General features: G+C 37.2%; 2 non-coding genes and 1 pseudogene across 2 annotated transcripts; all 3 read right to left on the minus strand.

Moving 5' to 3' along the window:
- Positions 1-11,001: 11,001 nt before the first annotated feature.
- Positions 11,002-11,287, minus strand: LOC150034857 (signal recognition particle RNA; annotated as a pseudogene).
- A 384-nt stretch (positions 11,288-11,671) lies between these two features.
- Positions 11,672-11,974, minus strand: LOC150034858 (signal recognition particle RNA). Its single transcript, XR_016531005.1, has one exon.
- Positions 11,975-16,048: 4,074 nt separating this feature from the next.
- On the minus strand, positions 16,049-16,350 carry LOC150034859 (signal recognition particle RNA). The gene has a single exon (XR_016530997.1).
- Between the last annotated feature and the right edge of the window lie 470 nt (positions 16,351-16,820).

Below are 16,820 nucleotides of genomic sequence, written 5' to 3' on the forward strand. Positions count from 1 at the left end.
AGTAATATTGTGAGTGAAGTTAGAAAAAGGAGTTTTGCTAAATCCTAGCCTTCATCACCAATAGTGGGCCAGGTGGCACAAGGAGGGTTCATGCTGGATTTTGGGCGGTAATATAAGCAAGAAAGTCGAATTCATTGGGTTGGTTTGGACAAACTACTTAGGCTATTTGTGTAATTACAGTGGAATTCAAAAGCTCTGTGAGTCTATTTTCTGTGGCTGGGCTGCTGGAAGGAAAACTCGCTGTAATAAGGCCGGAGAGGCAAAATGAAGACGAAGGGTTCGTTTCTAGGGTGAATCTAGGCCATTAGTGAAGAATTGAATCTCCAGGATGAATTACGAAGCGTTTTGAGCTAAAAATTTGAGGTAATATTGTTCACTCAGTTATGAACAACTTTGTAGAATGGAACTTTTTAAGATGAGGCCTGGAAATCGAGTTATATAATTTTGAATTTTGAACTGGAAATTGTTGAACAAGCAGACAGCTACTTGAATTGGAGCCAACGATGAAGTTTTGAGCTTAAATTTTAAGGTAATGTTGCTAACTCAATTCTAAAAATATTTGTAGAAGGAAGTTTCTTCAAAAGAGGTCTGGATTTTGAGTTATGAATTTTTAAAGTTGCAACAGAGAATCTGTGCATAAGCAGACAGCTGCTTGGGAGGAACAAGCAAACAACTCACCGTGGAGATTATAGTGAGATTTTGTGATGAGGATCTCGCTAATGAAGGAAATCTCGCTAATTTTGTGATGGGGATCTCGCTCTAGAAGGGAATCTCGCTAGAATTTGGGCTGAATCTCGCTAGAAATTGGGCTGAGTATCGCTGGTAAGGAAGTATTGCTAGGAAAAGCTTGATCTCGCTCATGAGTAGAATCTCGCTCATGAGGAGAATCTCGCTCATGAGGATCTCGCTCATGAGGAGAATCTCGCTAGTAAAGCTATCTTTGATGATGAAAGTGGCATTAGTAAATGAACTATTTGAGGTATTTTGCTAAGAATTCTAAATAGTTTAACCGGGAATTATGTCCTTTCAGGCCAAGAAGAGCTAGGAGAGGCATATAACCCATTAAGAGGCCAACGAGCTGTGAGTGTCCATGTGATGATTTACTGTTTTAATGATTTAGAAACTAAGATTTCTTGAAGATATTTCCCATGCTAAGTGTTTCAATGAATTGCCAAGCAACATGTTTGTGAAACTGTTTCTCATTCTAAGTAAAACATGTTTTCCATGGAATTGACATGATTTAGATTTGTTATCTTGTCCAAATACTTTCAGTATGTTTAAGTAACTCCATTTTTATGATGAACCAGTATGATGGATGAACTAGTATGATGATTTGAGCACTAAGTTTTAGTGTTCAACTAAATGTTTATGACTAGTTATATGACGGATAATGAAGGACAATGAGAAGGTATCCTAAGGTTACTGAAGGACAATGAGAAGGTATCCTAAGGATACTGAAGGACAATGAGAAGGTATCCTAGTCAAGTACCTAAGGTATGATGGTACTCAGTTATAACCACGTGCACTTAGGTAATATGACGCGAGGGATTGAGCAAAAGGGTTCTCCCCAACTAAGGTTGGCATTGAGAGTTAGATCTGATAGTTCACTCTCAACTAAGGATAAAGGTAGTCATATCTTCTTCTAAGCTAGAAGGATAGTTTGGAATTGCTAATGCTTATGAATGTTTATCAACACATGATGTTACTAATGTATGAGTTTTCCAAGTATGTTTCCCATATCTAACGCATGCTAATAGTTTTACAAGCTAGTTCAACATGATTTAAGCCAACTTATTTTACAAAGTATGAAGCATGTGTTAGGGTTAAAGCTAAGGTCATATGAAGCTTGATGTACTATGCTTTAAATACCTAAGATTATCAAAGTACATACGTTAGTATTCCTAAATATACTGAAAGGGATACTGAAGGTAGGAAAAGTATCTAAAGAGTTCTCTATGCTATATTTGAGAACTATTCTTTAAATGCTTTTCGAGAACTTGATAGCTTGAGTGAGCCGGATACCAAAGGTAAGGAAGGAATCTGAATAAATGTACCTAAGGTGTTGACGGTACATAGAAAACTCCATGAGCACGTAGACAGGTCTGAATGAGAGGCCGAGGTATGGGTCTCTTAGCCGATAACAGAAGTTGGGATCTAGAGCGATGTATGCTCATTCTCAACTGAGGAATAATGATGTTAATGGTGGTTTTAAAGGTTTTACGTACATGTTTACTTGGTATACTTTAGTTTCAGTATTATGTTCTCAAGATTTCGGTTTTAAGCATGAGATTTATATTTTTATTAAGTCATTCACTGGGCTTCTAGCTCACGTTTTCGAATATTTTTCTTTTTCAGGTAGCGGTCAGTTCCGAAAGGATTATTTTGCTACTGCTCTGCCACTCAAAGAAATAGGTTGAAGGAAGCATAATTGAAGACCTGTATTAGTTAGTACACATGTGTCTGTCTAGTGACTAGTATTCTTGATGAGGCTCACTAGGTTGTATTATCTATGTATAAACAATGCTAAACTCTGTAATGTAAATGTGTTAAGTTCTAAGTTATTATGTATGTATTCAGGGTTTGAGCAAGGTTTAACAGATAAGATAGGAAGTAAGTGACAGCAAGGGTTGGTAACTGCTGCAGTCACCATTCCATCCAGGTTAGGAGGGTAATCTAGTACGGGGTGTGAGAACACGATCGTGTAGCTTTTGCTACAAGATTGCACAATCTATTGCTACACGATCATTGCAAGTTGGTTCGTTGAAGGGCGGTATGGTTTGAGCGGTTCAAGGCCTAGTTCACCTGTTTCGAACCAAATGACTCAAGATTATGTAATAGATAGCCTTTTATTTTATTTTTATTTTTTTAGAGGTCCTATCCTGGTCCATCAACTGTTAGTATAAATATACATGTGATGTATGTTTTATATTATATGTCATAATGTATGTCATATAGTTTTAAAACCCACCATAGATTATGCATTTATATTCATGCATCATTTTATATTATTGATGCATTGTGAATGTGATGAAATAATGGTATATATTGCGATGGTGGTGTATGCGTTGCACATGCAAGTTTTCCTAGTAAAATTCAAGTATAAATCCTACTGGGTTGCCTGGTAAGCCCAGGGTCGAACACGGGGACTACTGAGACAATTTGCGATGGTAAGTTTTGATTCCTTTACGGTGACAAAAACAATAAGTTGGTTGGTATGTTTGTTTAACGTATAAATCCTATGCGGCGGAATTGAGTAAAGAGTAATGACAACGAAGGTTACAATGAGTATGCGGGGAACGGGTCGAGAAGGGTTTTAGCTAACACTCCCTAAGATTGCGTTCAAGTTATGCGATCATGCTACACACACACAACAACATGTCATTTCTCGATGCAAATGCCATAGTTCCTAATTTTAGGACGCATGCGATGTATACGATAATGTTTATAGGGCTTATGTTTAAGCCTCTATTCTTGTCTATGCGATGATGAATGATACACACATACATAAGTCGATCGCATACTATCATATCCTATTTCTAGGGTGCATGCGATGCATGATAGCAAACAGAACTGACCGGTACATGGGTTTAACTGAAACTCAAGTCATCATGCCAGATAATGGTTTAGAGGATCTGTTGTCTTTTAATCAAGAAATGAACGATGTGGACAAAGACCAATGAATTAAAGCCATGGACCTTGAAGTGGAATCTATGTATTTCAATTCTGTCTGGGATCTTATAGATTAACTAGAAGGGGTAAAACCCATCGGTTGCAAATGGATCTACAAGAGAAAATGAGACCAAGCTGGTAAGGTACAAACCTACAAAGATATACTAGTGGCAAAAGGGTTTACCCAAAGAGAGGGGTTAGATTTTGAAGAAACCTTCTCTCCAGTTGCCATGATAAAGTTTATTAGAATACTCTTGTCCATAGCCACATTTTATGATTATGAAATATGGCAAATGGATGTCAAGACAGCTTTTCTGAATGGCTATCTTAAAGAGAGTATCTATATGTCTCAACCAGAAGGGTTTATACAGCAGGGTCAAGAGCAAAAAGTTTGCAGGCTAAATCGATCCATTTATGGATTAAAACAAGCTTCTAGATCCTGGAATATGAGATTTGACGCTGCGATCAAATCTTATGGCTTTGAACAACATATTGACGAATCCTGTGTCTACAAGAAAATCGTCAACAAAATTGTCGCTTTTTTGGTGTTGTATGTTGATGATATTGTATGTTGATGATATTCTACTCATTGGGAATGAGGTAGAATATCTAGCTGACGTTAAGAGATGGCTGGCTTCACAATTCCAAATGAAAGATTTGGGAGAAGCACAGTATGTTCTTGGAATCCAAATAGTTCGAAATCGCAAGAACGGAACATTGGCATTATCTCAAGCAAGATGTTGTCTAGGTATAAAATGCAAAATTCCAAGAAAGGATCTTTACCTTTCAGGCATGGAATTCACTTGTCTAAGGAATAGAGTCCTAAGACACCTCAAAAGGTTGAGAAGATGAATCGAATTCCATATGCATCTGCAGTTGAGAGTTTGATGTATGCAATGCTGTGTACATGTCCTGACATATGCTATGCTGTAGGAATTGTCAGCAGATTTCAGTCCAATTCTAGTCATGACCATTGGACTGCTGTTAAAAATTTCTCAAGTATCTTCGGAGAACGAGAGATTATATGCTCGTGTATGGTCCTAAGGATTTGATCCTCACTAAATACATTGATTCTGACTTTCAGACTGATATTGATTCGAGGAAATCAACTTCGAAATCAGTATTCACTCTGAATGGAGGAGCAGTTGTGTGGAGAAGCATCAAGCAGAGCTGTATTGCAGACTCCACAATGGAAGCTGAGTATGTAGCTACAAGCGAAGCAATAAAAGAAGTAGTATGGCTCAGAAAGTTCCTGACAGATCTGTGAGTAGTTCCTAACATGCACCTACCTGTCACTCTCTATTGTGACAATAGTGGAGCAGTTGCAAATTCAAAGGAACCACGAAGCCATAAAAGAGGAAAGTATATCGAATGGAAGTACCATCTCATCAGGGAGATTGTACACAGAGGAGACGTCATTGTCACTCAGATTGCTTCCCAAGACAACTTAGTTGATCCATTTACAAAGGCCCTCTCGGCTAAAGTGTTCGAGGGTCACCTAGTAGGACTAGGTCTACGAGTTTTGAATCACTAAGGCAAGTGGGAGAATTGATGGGTATTGTGATGTCCTAGTTTATTGTATTTGTATATTTTATTCTCTCCATGTAAACTCAACATTGTATATATTTGTATATATTGATCCACTGGAGTTTTAGTCCAAGTGGGAGTATTGTTGGGTTTTATGTCCTAAAACTCGCAGTTTGTAAAATGATAAACATTTTCTATTATCAATATACTTGTTATTGATCTCATAAATTGTATGAAAGTCTAAATCCAATAAACTAAGATCCATGACTATTGTATGAGTCTTAAACTTTATGTGGAGACATAAGAGTGGATCGGGTTCGAGTAAATAGTCAAAATGATCTATGGTACATGAATGAGGTTGGGTACCTTATTCTGGTAACGCCATTGGATGCGGCCTACATTGTAGTTGTTACAAAGAGTTGTAAAGTGCTACATACGATGTGATCCTAATTCGTACATGTTATGACATGAGGAGTGGGGGCATCCTATGCAATGAGTTTGCATAAGATCAGGACCAAGAAATAAGTCACTCTTACTTCATAACGCTGTTTATTGTTTAAGACTGACTATTTCACCTAGATGATCTAGATAACTCGACCTTAATCCTGAGCTAACTATGAAGTTCTGTTTATTCAGGATTTCCCTTAGATTTGCATATTTGAGGGTTGGCTTAACAGCGCCGGCTCAATAAGACTCTCATTTCAGGTGTAAGACTGGATAGATAGCTGGGGACATAGGGTGCAAGACGGAGTTCACGCCTACCCGATTAAGGGATAGAAGAAAGGTTGTTCTCTCAAGTACTGAATCTGGGTCTTGAACAAGGAGCCCCACCTTCTCACTGGACTGAGAGAATTTGCTTTGGTAATTGGATCAAAAACCAGTTGTTCATTAGAGGATCAGTAGGGACTTGAGGAATAAGACGTAATCTCGGGGGTAAAACAGATATTTGACCCAATCGTTATTACGAACAACCTGTGAAGGGTCGACTTGCTGATTATGGTTAAATCATGTAGACATAATATATCTATAGTGAGGGGAGTGCAACTATGGGCTTTAGTGGAGTGACCCATTAGTTAACGAATGGAGATTAATTTGGTCTAATGAGTTTAGTCAATTAATCTCGGATCGTTAGAGCCCATGATCTGTAGGTCCGCGAGGTCCCCCTACTAGCTCATAACGGACTAGCTCTAGAATAGTGTGATAAGTTAATTTGAAAAGTTCAAATTAGAATTAAGGGAATTAGTAATTATATGAGATATAATTATGTTTAATTTTAGAATTAAACGGAATAGGAGAATTTATATATTTAAATATGATTTAAATATATAAAGATGGATATGTGTTAAAATTAATTTAATATTTGATATTAAATTAATTAAATTTTAGTGAATAATTAATTTATGAAATTAATTAATTTTTCATTTTTAAAATCAAATAGATTTTTTAAATCAAAATTTGATTTTTAGATAAAATTGGAAAAATTGAAAAATAAAAACACAAAATAGAAAAATGGATTTTTCCATTATCCATCACCAAGTAGCTCACAAATTTTGCATTGTCTTGGCCTTGTCTTCTCCAAGCATGAGCTGCAATTCATGCAACTCTTCTCTTTGCATGTTGATCTGCAATATAATGAGAAGATTAGAGAGAAAATCGGGGATGCAATCAAAACTGGTTTGAAGAAAGATTCTTCAAAGGTCGCAACAATGAGCTTTTCTCCTTCATCCCTTGATTCAAGCTTGTTTTGAGTCCCAAAACTCAATCTAGAGCACCAAGAGAATTGGTGGGGAAGATCTTGAGGTGGTCTACAACAAGATATGGAGAAGATAGCAGCTGGAGATGAAGCTTTGAAGAAGTTCTACAAGAAGTATGTCTTGAAACTCACTTTTTCTGCAAAAGCATGCTTTATATTTTGCCAAAATTAGTGAATTTGAATGTTTAGATGATCCTTGTGCTTCCGCTGCTATTGATACAATCCTACAGTCTTATACTAAGGAAATTCAAAACTTGCCCTCTGGCTCTTCCTTTGCATTGACCAGCTTCTCAGAATATAATTTACTTGCACCTCTAACCTTGGTAGCAACATTCTCTTCAAAACTTGTCATTTCTTCTAAGAGATGTTTTCTAAGTTTAATTCTGGCAAGCCTCTGCTCAAAACTTTTTACTCATTGCAGAGAACTTTGCTTTTAGCTTTTTATAATGCGATCGTTCAATACGATTCAAGGCTTTGCGACTCATTATTAGATTTAAGCGTTAAACCTGGTTACGCTCTTCGTTTTGGCTTGGCCCCACGGGTGTCATGCGGACATCCAACTTTGGTTGCATGCCATATTCAATTTAACTCTTGTCTTAGCTAATTTTAGCTTGCGTCAGATAGAGGAGTTGTTATTAAGCGTTGATTCTGGTCACCTACTTTTATTTTGGCTTACCTGCACGGGTGTCATGCGAAGTATCCAACTACGGGTAGGTACCTTTCACAACTTTAACTCTTATCAGCTTGGGTCTCCTCTTTGTGCTGACAGTGGAGTTTTTATGATGATTTTTTTTTTAATAATCATTGCAATGTTAAAAAAAATGGATGCATTTGCCTGACCACTCCCATCCCTAAATTTAGAGAGTGGCAGGGTCCTTGCCAAAAAGCTAAAGAAAAATTTGTTCGGAGATGCGATAAAAGAGGTTTGGGCAGAGGTTTGCACATAATAAAACTTGAGACTATCAGACTTTGAAGAAGCTACTAAAGCAGGGTGAGCCATGCGATGTTTAGTTAGTGGATGTAGTGAATTTACATAAGTATCATCATGGATGTTAATTTATCAACGCAAAAGAAAGCAAGTAGTCAAAAGAGAATTTCAAAAGGATAACGCATGAAAGATAACAAGAAAAGAAAGATACGAGCAAAATATCAATTGCGTCAATAACTAGAATTCATGCAGAGGAAGTAGCCATGTGTTGAATGATGGAGAGGCTACTTCTTTCGAAATAACACACCGAGAGGAAATTATTATCGCATCGAAAAGGAGCGAAGCAACACCACATCCAAGAAAAGCAACCACAAATCCAAAATGACAATGTTCAAATAAATCAATTAAGAAGTTAACTAGGAAAGTAAAGTAAAGATAGAATAGACATCCCTGGAGGAATTGAAGTGCAGTCACCACAAGGACTCTTCCATGCAGGGGATCAAACTCGCCTGCTTAGGTCAGGGAGCTCGTTGTCTCGACCACTAGAGCTTCCAGCATTCATTGGCCGCATGGTGGTTACCATACTCCTAAGACTGCTTTCGGGTGTAGCACCTTCACTCAAATATTGTTTGCAACTTGGTCGTAGAAGCCATAATACACCTAAGATCAAAAGGAGTGCTTGCGAAAACACAAAACTTAACAAACTATTAGCTGCCAAGTCCCTGGCAATGGCACCAAAAACTTGTTGGGAGGAAAATGTAATCTCTTGATATGCATTGATGGTCATGCGTTAATACTGAAGAATATGCAATATGCGTTAATCGTGTATGCGATGACCATGCGTCCTATAAAAAATTTTCTTGCTCTCTCACAAGGTTTTTGGGGATGATCCGAGGTTGAACACAGGGACTTGTAACTAAATGATGTTTGTAAAGTCATGTGTTTGAGGCATTGAATAAAAAACAAAAAGAAAGAAGTTAATGAACTATGCACTACTCCTACTCCTAACTAAATAGACTGAGCAATGGAAGTTTGACTATGAGAATTGGTAGAGATGCGACAACTGTTAACGTGTAATAAGATGCATGGAGAAGGAGAATTGTGGAGTGGATAAATTCACCGTGTCATTAAGCTTGGTCGCAAGGGTAATCCCAGTTCGCCACACTAACGCATCGCACACCTCTTGGTGATCAACCACATGCTTATATCTCTATAACGCATGGTTGCATTGAGCATAAGATTATTCCCATCTCTAGGAACACTGCTTACTTTGCTTAGTGAGTTCCATTACTTACTCTCTCGGGTAGTTAGTTATTGCTACTCAACTCATAGATAGGTATTGTGATAGCCTCGCACTAAGCAAAGAGGATTGACTCACTACACTTGCACAATGCACACCTCTCGATAGTTTGCTACATGCATCATATCTCTATGCTGCATGACTGAGTATGCGATAACTCTTGCGATCAACACTTAACTCATGTGATGAATGTAAAAGATGATAAAGAAGAAGAAGATGATGAAGATGGCATTGAAGGAACTAAAGAGATGCATTGATTACAATATGTATTAATGTCCATTATTGGGAGAATCCAAAGTCAGTTATTGTAATCGAAGAATAAAATAAAAATTTGTTTCATTTTGAAAAAAGTTCGAAAATTCTCAATCGATGTGAAAACGTAACGATCGCCTAATTTGAGAGCCTATACGATAGTTGCTTATCGTCTAAACGATCACACACTAGCGCCTAAACGATCGTACGCCCGTCCCTAAATGATCGCTTAGCTTTCCTAAACGATTGCATAGCATGCCGCGTTTTCTAAGCGATCGTCTACCATTTATTAAACGATCGCTTAGTAAAACCTACACGATCGTGTAGCTTTTTCTAAACGATAAGCACACAGCTATACGATAGCTCTTTCTCTCCCACTTGCTTATCGTCTACACGATTTATTTTGTTTCCGACCTCTATCAAATTCACCAATGACCACACTTTGGATTCTCACTCCGAGAATACCAAGGTCTCCAATTGGTGGTGGCGTCCCCGCTGCTTTCTTTTCGTGTTGCTGCCGTTCGTGTAGACGATCATGCTGCTACAGCCAACTGGTTTGCTAGGTGATAGAGTTCGCGTAGAGGTTCTTCCGCTACATCTGAGTTCAACATTTGAAGAGGATCTTCAACTGGTATGAGAACTCTTTCCTTTGTATTTTTATTGTTCGAAGCATGCCTTTAATTAGTGTGAATTAGCATAACTGTCTGTTAGAATATATGTGTTGTATTTCAGTCATAATGAAATCAAAAAGATTCAAACGCGTTCGTGGATTCTCTTCGTTAAGAGTTCCTTCAGTCATCGTAGTAGTAGTAGTAATAATCACAATAAGAAGAAGAACGAGAAGAAGAAGAAGAGACTGGTGGAGAATAATAAAAAAAATAATATTTAGCATCGCATTAGTATTAATAAGAGGTGTTATAAAAGGAATAGTATTAATAATAGCAAGATAGTAATATTGATAGTATATAATAGTAGTAATAAAACTCCAAACATTTGTTAAAGGAATAATATTAAGTACGTAAAATCAAAAGGTTGTTTATCATTAAATTTTAATTTTAATTTAGCTTACTAATAATAATGAACTACAAATTACAAAAGTTGTGTGCATATATTACTACCATAATACTATTGAACTTAGATAAGTTTTATTATACAAATGGGTTACAAGCCTTTGTTACGTGGCTTGACGATGGTCTTACTTCACAATTCAATACATAAACAATAATGTAGTTTCAAAATTTTCCATTGTGGAACAAGTATGACAATGGAAGTCAATGTTCTCCTCCAAAACTTGCAATGGCCTTTTTTTTTAAATACCACAAGTATATCATATAAGTCGTGACGAGGATCAAATTAGCTCCTCTAGCACCATAAATACATTTATTATACGAAAAAATGCCATGAAAATTAAAGATGTGAAACTATTGTTAACAACTAATAATTTTTTTTTTAATTTTTTTACCAACAATGAAATTGACATTTATAAATAAAGAAATACATGGAACAAAAAATAATTTCAAAATTCATATGCATGTGGTCGACCAATTTATTAACTTTGTTTAGAAATGAGAAATAAATTGTTGTCGTGTTTAAAACATCCTACGAGGCAAGAACTTGCTCATTATCCATCCACCGACGAGAGTAGGATGTGACGTTGCTTTGTAAAGCTAGCCTCATGCAGTTTCCTCCGATCTAAAGGCAATGCGCTCTAGGCTTTCGTCAAGAATGCAATGTACTCCAACTCCCATCTTGAAATGGGCGAGCAAGTAGAACTCGTCCAATTTCTGTCATGTAGAAGACACCTCCAACCACCTTAAAGCCCCCACATGGGTTACAAGCCTTTGTTACATGGCTCAGCGATGGTCTTGCTTCCAACTTCAATACATAAACAATTATGTAGTTTGAAAATTTTCCAATGTGGGACAAGTATGATAATGGAATTCAATGTTCTCCTCCCAAACTTGCAATGGCTTTTTTTTTTTAAAAAAACAACACAAGTATATTGTATAAGTCGTCATGAGAATAAAATTATCTCCTTTGGTGCCATAAATACATTTATTATATGAAAAAATGGCATGGAAAGTAAAGATGTGAAACTTTTGTTAACAACTATTTTTATTTCTTTTACCAATAATGAAATTGACCTTTATAAATAAAGAAATACATGGAACAAAAAATGATTTCAAAAGTCATATGCATGTGGTTGACCAATTTATTAAATTTGTTTGTTTAGAAAGAAGAAAAAAATGGTTGTCGTGTTTAGAACATCCTACGAGGCAATATTGGGCTTTAGAAGAACTTGCTCGTTATCCATCCACTGGCGAGATTAGGAGGTGATGTTACTCTGTAAAGCCAGCCTGACGCAGTTTCCTCTAATCTAAAGGCAATGCACTCAAGGCTTTCGTTAAGAATGCAATTTCCAACTCCCGTCTTGAAATGAGCGAGCAAGTAGAACTCTTCCAAGTCCCATCCAAGTAGATGGAACAAACCTCCAACCACCTTAAAGCCCCTACATGGGTTACAAACATTTGTTACTTGGCTCAGCGATGGTCTTGCTTCACACTTCAATACATAAACAATTATGTAGTTCGAAAATTTTCCAATGTGAGACAAGTAAGACAATGGAATTCAATGTTCTCCTTCCAAACTTGCAATGGCTTTTTTTAGAAAAACAACACAAGTATATCGTATAAGTCTTCATGAGAATAAAATAATATCATTTGGCACCATAAATACATTTATTATATGAAAAAAATGCCATGGAGAGTAAATATGTAAAACTTTTGTTAACAAATAGTGATTTTTTTTTTACCAATAATGAAATTGATCTTTATAAAGAAAGAAATACATGGAACACAAAATAATTTGAAAATTCATATGCATGAGGTCGACCGATTTTTAACTTTGTTTGTTTAGAAACGAGAAAAAAATGGTTGTCGTGTTTGCTCCGTAAAGCTAGCCTCACACAGTTTCCTCCGATCTAAAGGAAATGCACTCTAGGCTTTCGTCAAGAATGCAATATCCAACTCCCGTCTTGAAATAGGTGAGCAAATAGAACTCTTCCAATTACCGTCCAAGTAGAAGGAACAAACCTCTAACTACCTTTAAGCCCCCACATGGGTTACAAGCCTTTGTTACATGGCTCGGTGATGGTCTTGCTTCACACTTCAATACATAAACAATTATGTAGTTTGGAAATTTTCTAATGTGAGACAAGTATGACAATGGAAGTCAATGTTCTTCTCCAAAACTTGCAATGACTCTTTTTAAAAAAACACCACAAGTATATCGTATAAGTCTTCACGAGAACAAAATTATCTCCTTTATCACCATAAATACATTTATTATATGAAAAATTCCATGGAAAGTAAAGATGTGAAACTATTGTTAACAACTAGTGATTTTTTATTGTTTTTTACCAATAATGAAATTGACCTTTATAAATAAAGAAATACATGGAACAAAAAATAATTTCAAAATTCATATGCATGAGGTCGATCGATTTATTAACTTTGTTTGTTTAGAAAGGAGAAAAAAATGGTTTTGGTGTTTAGAACATCGTACGAGGCAATATTGGGCCTTAGAAGAACTTGTTCGTTATCCATCCACTGATGAGAGTAGGAGGTGACGTTTCTCTGTAAAGCCAACCTCACGCAGTTTCCTTCGATCTAAAGGCAATGCACTCTTGGCTTTCATCAAGAATGCAATGTCCAACTTGTTGGGATTGGTGTCCTAATTCTCCCGAAGTTTCGTTGTTTTGTAAAGATACACATTGTTTAATGAATAAAATAAGTATTATTTAATTCTGGCAGTTACTCATATCCAATAAACAAAGGTCCTTGGTTAGCTTATGTGAACTTAAGCATGTATATGTGATATACAAGTGGATCATGACTTAAGTGATAACATAAATAGGTCTGTAGTATAAGGATTAAAGTGGGATACTTGATCCTGGTGACACTATGGATACGACCCGCTTTATAGAGGTTTGCAAGTGTTGTAAACTACTACAAATGGTAGATCCTAACCATTCATGTGGAGACGTGCGAGCGGGGGTGTTCTATATAAAGAGTTTGTATAAGACCTGGACCACGAGATGACTAGACTCTTTATATAACGTTGTTGATACTAGAGACTTACATCTCACCTAAACGACCATATGTGACACGACCTCAATCCTGAGTGTTTTGGGAACTCCTGCTTTTGAGGGCGGTCCTTTGATTAGTATGGGTGAGAGTGGCTAGATTGGCAACTCAACATGCCTACCTTTTTAGGGACTTGTCTGATCTGGAAGCTGGGAACTCAATCCACAAGATGGAATTCGCTCCTTTCCCAAAGCAGGGATAAGTAGAGAGATTGCTCCCTCGAGGGCTGATTCCGGGGCTTGAACATAGTGGCCACAACTTCTCTTTGGAAGAGAAGACTCAGTCATAGTTCGACTATGACTTATGTTGATTAGAGGGATCAATGGTACTTAAGGAGACAGATGTAACTACAGGGGCATAACGGTTATTGGTCGAGTTGTACTTACGAGCGATCTGTGAAGAGTTGTCGCACTGTTGATTGTTAAGATGGACACATAATATATTTGTGGTAAGGAGAGTTCAACTGTCGGTCTTTAGTGGAGTGCCTGGCAGTTAACGGATGGTGGATCCCGTGACTATAGAGTTTAGCCAGTTATTCACGTACCGTTGGAGCTTTGAGCTACAGCTCCATAAGGTCCCCTTGGTAGCTCAATGGATTTAGTTGAGGATCAGTTCTTGGTGTTGATTTGAAATGTTAAAAATAACAAGAGGTTTTTGATTATATATGATATAATCGGTATGATGTATGAGATACATCTAGTGGAGGATTGATGTAAATGAGATTTACATTAAGTACCATGGAATAGAAAAAGAACTATGGTTTATATGTTTCATTTGATGAAATATTAAAACTATAGGTTATAAATATAGTATGATAAGTTGGTTATCATTTATATTTATAATAATATTAATTATTGGATAATTAATTCTTTTTCTTTAAATAACCAATTGAGTGGGTGGTTATTGGATTCTTGATAACCGTGAGATAAAATTAAATTGGTTTTCCTAATTTTAGTAAGATTTTACAAATGATTGAAAAGTTGGTCAAAAAACGTTTTAGAGATTTCTCTCGGCGCAAAAAGGATTTCACGGTAGTCGTTAAGTAAATATGAATTTACTAAACAATGGTTAGGGCGAGCTAAACGATCGCTTGCCCAAAGTAAATGATTGTGTAGTGTCTGTAGGTGACAGATCGAGCTAAACGATGAGCTAAACGATCGCATAGCTTTATCTAAACGATTGAGCATCGACCTATATGATAGGTCTCCGCCATCTCCCACTTGCCCAGTAGTGTATACGATTCGGCAAAAAGGATTTCACGGTAGTCGTTAAGTAAATATGAATTTACTAAACAATGGTTAGGGCGAGCTAAACGATCGCTTGCCCAAAGTAAATGATTGTGTAGTGTCTGTAGGTGACAGATCGAGCTAAACGATGAGCTAAACGATCGCATAGCTTTATCTAAACGATTGAGCATCGACCTATATGATAGGTCTCCGCCATCTCCCACTTGCCCAGTAGTGTATACGATTCGTGTTTCCTTCTTCGTCTGCCTCATACCAAGTCCGAACAGAACCCACCCTCTGGATTCTCACATCGAGAATACCAAGGTAGCCTTGTTGGTGGTGTCATACTCAACTCGACATCGTCGAGGTGCTCTAGAGGCCGTTCGTGCTGTTGCTGAGGAGTTTGTGGCTGAGGCGATCGTTGAGGACAAGCGCAAAGTGTTCATGCTGTGTTCGTGCGGTGTTGTGGTTGTGTAGATCGAGCGTTCGAGATTGCTGTTGTTCGAGCGATCGTGCACAAAGAAGCGTGGAGACGCATCTTCAAATGTTTGTAGAGTTTCCTCTTTATTCATTTGAGTTTTTTTTCATGCTGTAATTTCCATATTAATTGTATAACCGCTTGTTTGAAGTCGACTGTAAATGTAATGTTCATTCATGATTATGATTTGGAATAATCTAGTTTTCGCTGCTCATGGAAATCTCGAATCCGATTTCCTTCACAACTCTCGTCTTGAAATGGGCGAGCAAGAAGAACTCTTCCAATTCCCATCTAAGTAGAAGGAACACACCTCCAACCACCTTAAAGCCCCCATATGGGTTACAGGCCTTTGTTACATGGCTCGGCGATGATCTTGCTTCACACTTCAATACATAAACAATTATGTAGTTTGAAAATTTTCCAATGTGAGACAAGTATGATAATGGAAGTCAATGTTCTCCTCCCAAACTTGCAATGGCTTTTTTTTTTTTTGTTTTTTTTAAAAAAAGACCACAAGTATATCGTATAAGCCGTAACGAGAATAAAATTATCTTCTTTATCGCCATAAATACATTTATTATATGAAAAAATTGCCATGGAAAGTAAAGATGTGAAACTATTGTTAACAACAAGTGATTTTTTTAAATTTTTTTTACCAATAATCAAATTGACCTTTATAAATAAAGAAATATATGGAACAAAAAATAAGATGAAAATTCAAATACATGAGGTCGACCGATTTATTAACTTTGTTTGTTTAGAAAGGAGAAAAAAATGGTTGTCGTGTTAGAACATCCTACGAGGCAATATTGGGCTTTAGAAGAACTTGCTTGTTATCCATCCACTGACGAGAGTAGGAGGTGACGTTGCTCTGTAGAGCCAGCCTCACGCAGTTTCCTCCGATCTAAAGGCAATGTACTCTAGGCTTTCGTCCAGAATGCAATGTCCAACTCCCGTCTTGAAATGGGTGAGTAAGTAGAACTCTTCCAATTCCCGTCCATGTAGAAGGAACACACCTTCAACCACGTTAAAGCCCCCACATGGGTTACAAGCCTTTGCTACATGGCTTTGCGATGGTCTTGCTTCACACTTAAATACATAAACAATTATGTAGTTTGAAAATTTTCTCATGTGAGACAAGTATGACAATGGATGTCACACCCCACCCCGAGCCCACACTTCTGAGCCCGAGGAGAGGCGTGAGGGACCGCAGATACCACCCTTTTGTGATATCTACTGTCCAGTTGAACCTCTTTAACATACACTCAGTAAACTTTAAGTCAAGGAGGCAAACAACAACTGATTAAGTAGGCCCATTTTATATTACAACAATGTAACATTTATACAACTCCAAGACTTAACTACAAAGTTTACATCAATAACTATAAAACCCTCCGGAAGTGTAACTGTGGCTTGTGGCAGACCTTGACCTTAGCAGTACCTTGGAACTCCTCACCTTTCGCTACCTGGGAAGAAAAACATGAAATAACAGAATGAGCTTCACAAAGCTCAATGAGTGGTAAGCAACTTCTAGAGTCTATT

The sequence above is a fragment of the Benincasa hispida genome, chromosome 7, assembly GCF_027475165.1.
Source record: "Benincasa hispida cultivar pf3 chromosome 7, pf3_genome.v1.1, whole genome shotgun sequence".
Lineage (NCBI taxonomy): Eukaryota > Viridiplantae > Streptophyta > Magnoliopsida > Cucurbitales > Cucurbitaceae > Benincasa > Benincasa hispida.